A 12,310-nucleotide genomic window follows, 5' to 3' on the forward strand; every position below is an offset into this window, starting at 1 on the left:
GCCTCCATGACCTCCATTCTTTTTAGATCAGCATTTACTTCTTCATAGACTTGAGGGAGATCGTTCTCCCCGACAGATTCCTGAGACAACATCCTTGCCCTAAATCTGCGGCAGAAACAAGCTCGAAACGAAAACAGAGGAAATTTACGTGATTCGAGGGTGAGACCTTCCGCGAGAATATATAATGAATTTTTCCCGACCAAAAGGAGTACTCCGCAAGAAAACAGAGTCCAGGAGGCACATGAGGTGCCCACAAGCACCCAGGCCCGGTCAGGGGGTAGGCCGGGCCTAGCAGGCTTCTCGCCTCCTCGTGCACTTTCTGTACTACTTTAATTTTTTCTATTTTTCTAAAAATTCCAAAACGGAGAAAAATTGCTACTCGAAAAGTTTTGGAGTCGGTTTACTTACCGAATCACACACCTCTTCGTTTTCGGAGTCTGAAACAGGCTGATAAATATCCCTTATGTACTCCTCCGGAGTTATGGTATTAATAATATTGCTTTCAACATTTACGGGAGTACCTGAGATATAATGCTTGATTCTTTGCCCATTTACAACTCTCGGAAAATTACCTTCCGTGTTGTTGATCTTTATGGCACCGGAACAATATACTTCCCCAACAATGTAAGGACCTTCCCATTTAGCGAGAAGCTTGCCTGCAAAAAATCTTAAGCGAGAATTATATAGCAAGACATAATCACCTACATTGAACTCACGTTTCTGTATCCTTTTATCATGCCACATCTTAACCTTTTCTTTGAACAACTTGGCATTTTCATATGCCTGAGTTCTCCATTCATCAAGTGAGCTAATGTAAAATAACCTCTTCTCACCAGCAAGTTTGAAATCAAAGTTGAGCTCTTTGATTGCCCAATAAGCCTTATGCTCTAGCTCAAGAGGTAAATGACATGCTTTACCGTAAACCATCTTGTACGGAGACATGCCCATGGGATTCTTATAAGCAGTTCTATAAGCCCACAGTGCATCATCAAGCTTCTTAGTCCAATTCTTCCTAGACCTATTACTAGTCTTTTGCAGAATTAGTTTAATCTATCTATTACTTAGCTCTACTTGACCACTGGACTGAGGATGATAGGGCGATGCAGTTCTGTGGTTGACATCATACTTGGCAAGCATTTTACGGAAAGCGCCATGAATAAAATGTGAAGCACCATCAGTCATTAGATATCTAGGGATTCCAAATCTAGGGAAAATAACTTCTTTAAGCATCCTGATAGAGGTGTTGTGATCAGCACTACTAGTTGGGATAGCTTCTACCCACTTAGTAACGTAATCAACAACAACTAGGATGTGAGTATAATCAAAACCCCAAACATCAAATGGTTCAATGACAAGTGAATAATTCATGGGCATTTCCTGACGTTTACTGATATTGCCTATTCTTTGACATTCATCACAAGACAAGACAAACTTACGGGCATCCTTTAAGAGAGTAGGCTAATAGAAACCTGATTGCAATACCTTGTGTGCAATTCTATCTCCCGCATTGTGTCCTCCGTAAGCCTCGAAGTGACACTTCTGTAGGATCTATCCCAGTTCATGCTCAGGTACACAACGTCTAATAACACCATCTACCCCTTCTTTATAAAGGTGAGGATCATCCCAAAAGTAATGTCTCAAATCAAAGAAGAATTTCTTCTTTTAGTGGTATGTGAAACTAGGTGGTATATATTTAGCAACAATATACTTTGCATAATCAGCATACCACGGTGTACTACGTGAAGCATCGATGGCATTCAATTGCTCATCAGCAAAGCTATCATCAATAGGTTGTGGGTCATCAAGAACATTCTCCAACCTAGACAAGTTATCTGCTATGGGGTTCTCAGCACCCTTCCTATCCACAACATGCAAATCAAATTCTTGTAGCAAGAGAACCCATCTGTTAAGTCTAGGTTTAGCATATTTATTTTCCATGAGATACTTAATAGCAGCATGATCAGTGTGGATAGTAACCTTGGAATAAAAAATGTAAGATCTGAACTTTTCACATACAAACACGACTGCTAAAAATTCCTTTTCACTAGTAGCATAGTTTCTCTGGGCACTGTCTAGAGTTTTACTAGCAGAATGGATAACATTCAACTTCTTATCAACTCTTTCTCCTAGAAAAACACTGCTATGACAACAGACAACGGCGCCAGAAATTGACACGTTGACGGAGACTCAGCGTGCGTTGGTTTTTCCCTTGAAGAGGAAAGGGTGATGCAGCAGAGGAGCAGTAAGTATTTCCCTCAGTTTGAGAACCAAGGTATCAATCCAGTACGAGAATCTCGTCAAGTCCAGAGTACCTGCACAAACACAAAAGAGCTTGCAACCAACGCTATAAAGGGGTTGTCAATCCCTTCAAGATTGATTGCAAAGTGAGATCTGAAGGCGGAAAGTGCAACGAAGTAAAACTGTAAGGCTGAAAATATGATGTGAAGTTGACCCGGGGGCCATAGTGTTCACTAGAGGCTTCCCTCAAAATAGCAAATATTATGGTGGGTGAACAAATTACTGTCGAGCAATTGATAGAACCGCGCAAAGTCATGACCATGTCTAAGGCAATGATCATACATACAGGCATCACGACCGAGACAAGTAGACCGATACTTTCTGCATCTACTACTATTTCTCCACATATCGACCACTATCCAGCATGCATCTAGTGTATTGAGTTCATGATGAACAGAGTAAGGCCTTAAGCAAGATTACATAATGTAGAGGGATAAACTCAAACAAATGATGAATACCCCATCTTTTTACCCTTGATGGCAACAACACGATGCGTGCCTCGCTACCCTTTCTGTCACTTGGTGAGGTCACCGCACGGTATGAACCAAAAACCAAGAACTTCTCCCATTACAAGAATCATATATCAAGCCGGCTAAACTAACCCACAACTCGAAGAGAATTACAAGGATATGAAATCATGCATAAGAGAGATCAGAAAAAACTCAAATAAGATTCAAAGATAATCTGATCATAAATCCACAATTCATCGGATCTCGACAAACACACCGCAAAAGAAGATTACATCGGATAGATCTCCATGAAGATCATGGAGAACTTTGTATTGAAGATCCAAGAGAGAGAAGAAGCCATCTAGCTACTAGCTATGGACCCGTAGGTCTATGGTGAACTACTCACGCATCATTGGAGAGGTCATGGTGTTCATGAAGAAGCCCTCCGTATCCGAATCCCCCCTCCGGCAGGGCACCAGAACGTGCCCCAGATGGGATCTTGTGGAGACAGAAGCTTGCGGCGACGGAAAAGTACTTTCGCTGATCTCTTGATTTTTAGGGGATTTTAGGGAATATATAGGCGAAAGACCTAGGGCAGAGGTGGCCCAGTGTGACAACCCGATGCCGACGTTCCAGAAGATTCCCATTTCTTTTCGTTTTCGTCGTGTGTCTATTTTCTTTTGTCGCATCATCATCGCATCATTCACATCACCTGCATTCCATCGGCATCCCGTTGCCGCCAGTTTTCAAAACTTGCATCCGTTGTTAGTTGTCGGTTCTCGTCGTTGTCCGTTCTGAGCCCGACAGCACACACACGCACCCGTGGCATCGTCAAAACCTTGTTTTAAAAGTGTGTGTAAGACTTTCTCTGATTGGGTTGAGATTTGAGGAGCGGTGTTGTTTTAATATAGGTAGGCCGCCTGTCAAGTTTTGTCGCAATCGGAGTCCGTCTGGTACCCGAACGGTCGACCGTAGCGGCACCGTATTCGATCTATCGTCGGACGTTTGTCGGCGTTTTCAAAATCGTTGCCGCGCCGCACCACTTCCCTCTCATCTTAGCCAACACCACTCTACACAGCTAACCCTACCCGCCTCTCCGATCGGACCATACGATCGCGATCGGAGGGTCGAAAAACCCCCAGATACCCTCTAACCTAGCCCCTTCCTATAAATAGATGTCTCCCTGCCATTTTAGGCAAACCCTAGCCTCTGCCTTGATTTCCGTGCCCCCACACACAACCACCACCTCCCCCTCTGTCTCTCCTCTCTCCTCCCACGCTAGGGCCCGCCAGGCCCATCTGGAGCCTCTCCCGGGCCCAGATCCGCAGCCCCACGAGCTCCCCCGAGCTCCTGCCCATGGCACCGAGCCAGTGCCTCCCATGGAAGCCGCCTCCCCTGCCCGAGCAGTCCCGGCGCCTTCCCCGTTGTCGGTCGGGATGCCCCTGCTGCCTGCCGTCCTCCACCGAAGCCGCGCCGCAGCTCGCCTCCCCCTGCCTGCCCTGAGTGCGCGCGAGCTAGGGGCTCCCGAAGCTCTGCTCAGTGCTTGTTCGTCGGAGTTCTGTTGCGCTGGTCGCGCCCTCCAGATCTGGCGTCGGACCCTGCTGTCGAGCCCCATGTGCTCCCGTCGCCATGCCCCGCGGGTCGTCGCCGCGGGAGGAGGAGCCTCCGTAGCATGCCGATCCAGATCGGGATCTCGATCCCGCTAGCGCACCGTTGACCGCGGCATCAGCCTCGCTAGCGCCTGGGCTGGCCTCCTGTCGCCCGCCAGCACCGCTGGCCCGTCGTCCCCGTTGGCTTTGCGGCCCACCTCGCCCCCGGGTCGCCAGTCGCGGCCCAGCTCCAGTGCCGCCGCCGCTCCCTGGCCCAGGAGCCTCCCCAGCCGACCAGGCCGGTCTGATCCGGCCCAAGGTAAGCTTCCCTTGCCCCTGTTCCCTATTCCCCGCCCAGGCATCCGATTGCTATTTTGCGCCCACCAATTCGGCCCAATAGGTTTATTAGAGTTTTCCAAATTAGTTATATTCCAGAAATTAGACGAATATTATATTGCCCGTAATTTCTATTTCGTAAGTCGGATCGGAACGTGTAGTATATGGTTTTCGTGTAGTTTTTTGCAACTTGCATATTTGTTTGACGTCGTTTAACGCGCCGTATGCCTAGAATCATGTGATGCCTATAATGTTTTGCCCGTAGTTTATTTTTCGCGTGTGTCCGGTTTGCCTGAATGCCGTAGATTAAATGTCCATGTTTTAGGAGCACCTTTTCCATGTATTTTAGAGTAGTCATTGGTATTTTTGCATGTAGGGATTTGCCGCTAGTTTATTTTCCGTGGTTAGGACATAATGTCGCATTTACGTGTGGTGAAATTAATGTTGTGCAACCCCACATATTTTATATGTTTTCGGGGTAGAAAAATCCTTAGGTTTTTTCTGTGCAATTAGTTTTAGCTTTTGAGCAAGTTAGTTCGCGCGATATTTTGCTATGTTGCCCTCTTGGCTATATCGTAGGATTTATTCCGTGCTTCGTTTGACGGAGTTGTCAACTAGAGAGTTGTCCTTGGATGATTACTCTAGCCCCTGGTATTTTTGGTTGCAATAGAAATGCATGTTTAGGTGTGGTTTGCTTGCTCTCAAGTTGCTAGAAGTAGTGCTGATTTGGAGGTGCTGAAATATTTCTAAGTCCGAAATCTGTTATGTTTTGTTGCTGTCTTGTCTTGCTTCTATCTTGTGATCTGTAGCTCTTTTGAGGTTGGTGCAATGGAGTTAGTTGTAGACTTTGTGATTCTCTAGCATGCTGTAAATTTTCATGCCATTTGGAGTCCTCTAGCTATGGATTTTGCTGCTGTCAATATGCCTTTAGATCGAAAACTGCAGCTTCATAAACTGCTATTTTCATTAAGTCTGAAATAGTGTGTGAGATGCCATTTTGTGACTTCTTTTCCTAGTGTTCCATGCTTCCATGCTAGTTGTTGTTAGTTGTTTGTGGTAGTGCTTCTTGCCCTCTTTCGTGACATGCCTTGGTTGAGTATATTGGAGTTTTGTAGCTCGTAGTTGTGGGGTGTAGAAAATGCTATGTTGCTGATTTTGGCAGATTGTAGTGATATCTTGTATAGCTCGTAGTTTTTGATCCGTAGCTTCGTTTTGATCGTGTCCTATACGAAACTTGCTTAGAATCTTGTGTAGTTTCATTTTCTCTTGCTAGTTGTATGTTTTGAAGTGCTCGTGACCGTCGTTGCACACATATTGCATTCATGCCATCATATCTTGCGGTGCTTGTATCTTTTGAACCGTAGCTTCGTTGGAGATGTTCTCTATGTGTAAACTGCTTGTAACGATGCGTAGAATCACGTGAACCTATTTGTTTTGATGTTTAACAACTAATTAAACGTGTTAGTTCAGATCTGGATAGAATTGTAAATTAACATGTGAGGTCGTCTCGGAGATGCTATATGTCATCTCCGACCTCATTTAAAATGCCTAGATAGGTAGTTTAATTACGCTTCACCTCTTTCCATGTTTAACCACATTTAATATTGCCGTGTATCTAATCGGGATAGAACTAAATAATTAACGTGGAGTTTCGTCAATATGCAGCTCATTGCATATTGAACTTCACTTAATGTGTAGTGTCTGTTTGTGTGAATTGTCATGCCGTGACTTGCATGTATTCCGCTGTTCATGCATCATATGTGTTATGCTTCGTGTGGTGAATATCGTGTGTTGATTTGTATTTCCGGTTTCCTCCATCTCGATAGAGTTCCACAAGAGTGTCGGAAAGTGAGGACCCGTTCGACTACGTCGGTTCGTTTGCTTCACCGAGGCATTCTTCTTCCAAGCGGGATCTCAGGCAAGATGACCATTTCCCCAGATACCATTACTATCATTGCCATGCTAGTTTTATCGCTTCTATCGATTATGACTCGTTGCCTACCACATGTTAAATATCAACCTCTCAACAATGCCATGAAACCTTCAACTGTTCACAACCCAGCAAACCACTGATTGGCTATGTTACCGCTTGCTTAACCCTGTGTTAGCGTTGCTAGTTGCAGGTGTAGTTGCTTCCATGTGAAAACATGGGTTCCTTGTTATATCACCATATTAAATGCTATTTAATTTAATGCACCTATATACTTGGTAAAAGGCGGAAGGCTCGGCCTTTCTAGCCTGGTGTTTTGTTCCACCTTTGCCCCCTTAGTTTCGGCTACCGGTGTTATGTTCCATATTTGAGCGCTCCTAACACGATCAGGGTTGTTATGGGGACCCCCTTGATAATTCGTCTTAGATTAAAGCTGGCCTGACAAGGCCCAACTTTGGTACTACATTTTCCTAATCACCTAATAAAATTGCATAGAGACTTTCCGGACCCCGAGGATAATTAATCAACCCCCGGGCGAGTGCTCCTCATGAGTGTTGGTCCAAACTGGGCAGACTGCGAGGCCACCATGGGGCTACTCGAGGTTTGGTACATGTAGGCTCTTCCATCCGTCGTGTCCTGAGAACGAGATACGCGGCTCCTAACGGGATCGTCGACACATCGGGCGGCCTTGCTGGATTAGTTTTACCTTTGTGAAATATCTTGTGCATCGGGATTCAGGTGATGCTTTGGGTAATCTAAGAGTTGAGGTTTTCCACTAAGGAATCCGACGAGATTGCGAGCTTCGTGATTGAGGGTTTCTATGCGGCTTGTGGTAATTTGTGATGGACTAGTTGGAGCACCCCTGCAGGGTTAAATCTTTTCGGGAAGCCATGCCTGCGGTTATGTGGCAACGTGGAAGCTTTGTTTAACACTGGTTCTAGATAACTTGAAGTTAACTTAATTAAAATATGCCAACTGTGTGCGTAACCGTGACTGTCTCGTTCGTGAGTTCCTTCTCCGATCGAGGATACGGTGGGGTTATGTCTGACGTAGGTAGGTGTTCAGGATCATTCATTTGGTCATCAATAGTTCACGTCCGTTATGCGTAGTTTATCCCCCTCTTATTTCTTGTACTCGTAAGTTTAGCCACCTCATATATGCTTAGCCGCTGCTGCAACCTCGACACTTTACCATGCCTCACCCAATTAAGCTTTGCTAGTCTTGATACCTTTGGAAATGAGATTGTTGAGTCCTCTTTGGCTCACAGATTACTACAACACCAGTTGAAGGTACAGGTACAGGTAAAGCGCGTTGATTGTTCATTTGGAGTTGCTTCTTCTTCTTCTTCTTCTTCTTCATCGATCTAGGATGGGTTCCAGGCCGGCAGCCTGGGATAGCAAGGATGGACGTCGTTCTTATTTTCTCGTTTGATTTCGTCCGTAGTGGGACCCTGCTCTTCTTCATGATGTTAATGTATTGTACTGCTGTGACTCTGATGTAGCTTGTGGCGAGTGTAAGGCAATTCTATATATATATCTCTTCTTTTTAGTACATGTACTTGTAACGATATCCATTCTTGCGACACGACGAGATGCGCTTCTATCCCTGACGAGGCCTTCGTGCGAAATTGAGGATAGGGTCGCATCTTGGGCGTGACACCCAGGGAGCCCACAAGCCTGGGAGGCGCGGGCCCCCTGGCTGCTGCTAGGGGGCTTGTGGGGTCCCTGGTGGCCCCCTGCCTTGGTTCTCAAGCTTCCTGATCTTCTTCTGTTTCGGAAAATATCTTTTCGGAAGTTTTATTCTGTTTGGACTCCGTTTAAAATCCTCCTCTGAAAAGGGTCAAAAACACGGAAAAAACAGGAACTGGCACTTGGCACTTAGTTAATAGGTTAGTCCCAAAAAGGATATAAAAGGCATACAAAACATCCAAAGTTTGACAAGATAATAACATGAAACCATAAAAAATTATAGATACGTTGGAGACGTATCAAGCATCCCCAAGCTTAACTCCTGCTCGTCCTCGAGTAGGGAAGTGATAAAGACTGAATTTTTGATGTGGAATGCTACCTAACATATTTGTCCTTTGCAACTTCTTTCGTGTGACATGAATTTTCAGATTCGTAAGATTCAAAACAATAGTTTGCTATTGACATGAAAACAATAATACTTCAAGAAAACTAGCAAGGTAATCATGAACTTTCGAAATAACAAGGCCAAAGAAAGTTATCCCTACAAAATCATATAGTCTGGCTATGCTCCATCATCCCCACACAACTAATTTAAATCAAGCACAACCCTGGTATTGGCCAAGTAATTGTTTTCGCACTCTTACTTTCTCAAACCTTTTACAACTATCACGCAATACATGAGCGTGAGCCATGGATATAGTACTATAGGTGGAATATAGTGTGGTGGTGGTTGTGAGACAAAAAGGGATGAGATGGTCACATTGACTCGGCGTATCAAAAGGCTATGGAGATGCCCATTAATAGATATCAATGTGAATAAGTAGGGATTGCCATACAAAGGATGCACAAGAGCTATAAGTATGTGAAAGCTCAAAAGGAAAACTAGTGGGTGTGCATCCAACTTGCTTGCTCACGAATACCTAGGGCAATTTTGAGGAAGCCCATCATTGGAATATACAAGCCAAGTTATATAATGAAGATTCCCACTAGCATATGGTGGTTACGAAACGAGAGGCTCTCAATCATGAAGAACATGGTGCTATTATGAAGCACAAGTGTGGAAAAAGATAGTAGCATTGTCCCTTCTCTCTTTTTCTCTTTTTTTTATTTGGGCTCTTTGGCCTCCCTTTTTTTTATTTCCTCACATTGGACAATGCTCTAATAATGATGATCATCACACTTTTATTTACTCACAACTCAATACTTAGAGCAATGATGACTCCATAGGACATGCCTCCGGTAGTGTACCGGGATGTGAAACGATCTAGCTTGGCGTATGATGTTGAAACATCTCGCTAGCTATCTTACGATCATGCAATGGCAATATGAGAGTGACGACACAAGTCATGAGACGGAACGGCGGGAGTTGCATGGCAATATATCTCGGAATGGCTATGAAAATGCCATAGTAGGTAGGTATGGTGGCTGTTTTGAGGAAGGCATATGGTGGGTTTGTGCATCGGCGAGAATTGCGCGGCACTAGAGAGGCTAGCAATGGTGGAAGGTGAAAGTGCATCTATACCATGGACTCACGTTAGTCATGAAGAAATCACATACTTGTTGCGAAAGTTTTTATTAGTAATCAAAACAAAGTGCTAAACGCATACTCCTAGGGGAAGGGTTGGTAGGTGTTAACCATCGTGCGATCCCGACCGCCACACAAAGGATGACAGTCAATAAATCAATTATGCTCCGACTTCCTAACATAGCAGTTCACCATATGTGCATGCTACGGGAATCACTAACTTCAACACAAGTATTTCTAGATTCACAACACCCTACTAACATAACTCTTAAATTACCAAATCCACGTCTCAAAACTAATTGAGAGGAATCAAAACTTCTCTTTCTACTCAATGCACATGAAGATGGAGGATTTTGTATCCTCTTTGGGTACCTATCACCTTTGGGACTACTTTCATAGCACAAGCCAACTACCAAGTTACGCACCGCCGTGCTCTAAAAGATCTAAGTGAAGCACATAGAGCAAAATTATCTAGCTCAAAAGATATAAGTGAAGCACTATGAGCATTCTAGCAAAATCACGATGAGTGCATGTCTCTCTCAAAAGGTGTGCAGCAAGGATGATTGTGACACAACAAAAAGAAAAGACTCCTAAGATACAAGACGCTCCAAGCAAAACACATATCATGTGGTGAATAAAAATATAGCTCCAAGTAATGTTACCGATGGATTGAAGACGAAAGAGGGGATGTCTTCCGGGGCATCCCCAAGCTTAGTCTTTTTGGTGTCCTTGAATTTGGCTTGGGATGCCTTGGGCATCCCCAAGTTTGACCTCTTTCCACTCTTTATTCCTTTGTCCATGAGAACATCACCCAAAATTTGAAAACTTCACAACACAAAACTTAAACAGAAACTCGTGATAACATTAGCACAAGAAAACAAACTACCACCTCTTTAGGTACTGTAGCAATCTTGATTTCTATTTATATTGGTGTTAGATTAGTATATTATCACTTTTCCATGGCTAGTTCCTACTGCGACAACAGACCTTCCCTGGCAACGACGCCAGGAATCCTTCTGCTACAGGCTACGCCTATAGGGACTTCCTTGGCAAATATGCAAAGGATTTCCCCGCGGCCTTGGAGCCTTGCGTTGGTGTTCCCTTGAAGAGGAAAGGGTGATGTAGCAAAACGGCAGTAAGTATTTCCCTCAGTTTCAGAACCAAGGTATCGATCCAGTAGGAGGATCGCGTCAACTCAGAAGTACATGCACAAACACAAAGAGCTTGCACCCAACGCTATGAAGGGGTTCTCAATCCCTTATAGATTGTTTGCAAAGTGAGAACTGAAAACAAAGAGTAAACAAAGAAAAGTAAAAGTGAAAGTGGAGACGATAGTTGTGAATAGACCCGGGGGCCCTAGTGTTCACTAGTGTCTTCTCTCATGAAAGCAAGTAGACGGTGGGTGAACGAATTACTGTCGAGCAATTTATAGAACCGCACAAAGTCGTGACGTTGTCTATGGCAATGATTATATCTATAGACATCACGTCCAAAACAAGTAGACCGATACTTTCTGCATCTACTACTATTACTCCACACGTCGACCGCTATCCAGCATGCATCTAGTGTACTAAGTTCAAAAGAACAGAGTAACGCCTTAAGCAAGATGACATGATGTAGATGGACAATCTCAAATCTATGATGAAAGCCCATCTTGTTACCCTTGATGGAAACAACATGATGCGTGCCTTGCTGCCCCTTCTGTCACTGGGAAAGGTCACCGCACGGTATGAACCCAAAACCAAGCACTTCTCCCATTGCAAGAATCATAGATCTAGTTGGCCAAACAAAACCCAAGACTCGGAGAGACTTACAAGGATATCAAATCATGCATATAAGAAATCAGCAAAGACTCAAATATAATTCATAGATAATCTGATCACAAATCCACAATTCATCGGATCTCGGCAAACACACCTCCAAAGAGGATTACATCGGATAGATCTCGATGAAGATCATGGAGAACTTTGTATTGCAGATCCAAGAGAGAGAAGATGCCATCTAGATACTAACTACAGACCCATAGATCTGAACTGGACTACTCACGAGTGATTGGAGAGGCGATGATGTTGATGTAGAAGCCCTCCAACTCCAAAGTCCCCTCCGGCAGGGCACTGGAAGGGTCTCTAGATGAGATCTCGCGGAAACGGAAGCTTGCGGCGGCGGAAAAGTGTTTTCATGGATGCCTTGATTTTTTCTGCGATTTTAGGGAATTTATAGGCCAAAGAGTTAGGGCAGGGGAGCGCCCGGGAGGCCGCAAACCTTGTTGCCGTGGGCCCCCCTGGCCGCGACAACAAGGCTTGTGGGCTCCCTGTGGGCCCCTACCTTGGCCCTCAAGTCCCCCGATCTTCTTCTGTCCTGGAAAAATTTATTTTGGGGATTTTATTCCGTTTGGACTCCGTTCCAAAATCAGATCTGAAAAGAGTCAAAAACACAGAAAAAACAGGAACTCGCACTTGGCACTAAATCAATAAGTTAGTCCCAAAAAGATATAA

The sequence above is a fragment of the Hordeum vulgare genome, chromosome 3H (genome assembly GCF_904849725.1).
Source record: "Hordeum vulgare subsp. vulgare chromosome 3H, MorexV3_pseudomolecules_assembly, whole genome shotgun sequence".
NCBI classification, from domain to species: domain Eukaryota; kingdom Viridiplantae; phylum Streptophyta; class Magnoliopsida; order Poales; family Poaceae; genus Hordeum; species Hordeum vulgare.